This window comes from Amia ocellicauda, unplaced genomic scaffold, assembly GCF_036373705.1.
Source record: "Amia ocellicauda isolate fAmiCal2 unplaced genomic scaffold, fAmiCal2.hap1 HAP1_SCAFFOLD_88, whole genome shotgun sequence".
Classification (NCBI taxonomy): Eukaryota; Metazoa; Chordata; class Actinopteri; order Amiiformes; family Amiidae; genus Amia; species Amia ocellicauda.
Genome location: NW_027103014.1, coordinates 47,501 through 48,440, shown reverse-complemented (window position 1 = coordinate 48,440; position 940 = coordinate 47,501).

Sequence of the window (940 nt, the reverse complement as noted above, 5' to 3'; positions counted from 1 at the left end):
ACGGACGCCGGGCTGGAGCTTTCCTCCAGCGCAACACACTCACTCACTCACTCACTGACCGACCGACCGACCGACGGCTCCCAGCGCTCAGTCAGCAGGCCTACTCCTCCCCGGTGGGGACGGACGCCGGGCTGGAGCTTCCCTTCAGCACACACACTCACTCACTCACTGACCGACCGACTGACTGCAGGAAAGGCTCCCGGCTCCCAGCGCTCAGTCAGCAGGCCTACTCCTCCCCGGTGGGTGCGGGCTCCGGGCTGGAGCTCTCCTTCAGCACTCACTGACCGACGGCTCCCGGCGCTCAGCCTGCAGGGCTACACCTCCCCGGTGGGTGCGGGCTCCGGGCTGGAGCTCTCCTTCAGCACTCACTGACCGACGGCTCCCAGCGCTCAGCCTGCAGGGCTACACCTCCCCGGTGGGTGCGGGCTCCGCGCTGGAGCTTTCCTTCAGCACTCACTGACCGACGGCTCCCGGCGCTCAGCCTGCAGGGCTACACCTCCCCGGTGGGTGCGGGCTCCGCGCTGGAGCTTTCCTTCAGCACTCACTGACCGACGGCTCCCGGCGCTCAGCCTGCAGGGCTACACCTCCCCGGTGGGTGCGGGCTCCGCGCTGGAGCTTTCCTTCAGCACTCACTGACCGACGGCTCCCGGCGCTCAGCCTGCAGGGCTACACCTCCCCGGTGGGTGCGGGCTCCGCGCTGGAGCTTTCCTTCAGCACTCACTGACCGACGGCTCCCGGCGCTCAGCCTGCAGGGCTACACCTCCCCGGTGGGTGCGGGCTCCGCGCTGGAGCTTTCCTTCAGCACTCACTGACCGACGGCTCCCGGCGCTCAGCCTGCAGGGCTACACCTCCCCGGTGGGTGCGGGCTCCGCGCTGGAGCTTTCCTTCAGCACTCACTGACCGACGGCTCCCAGCGCTCAGCCTGCAGGGCTACACCTCC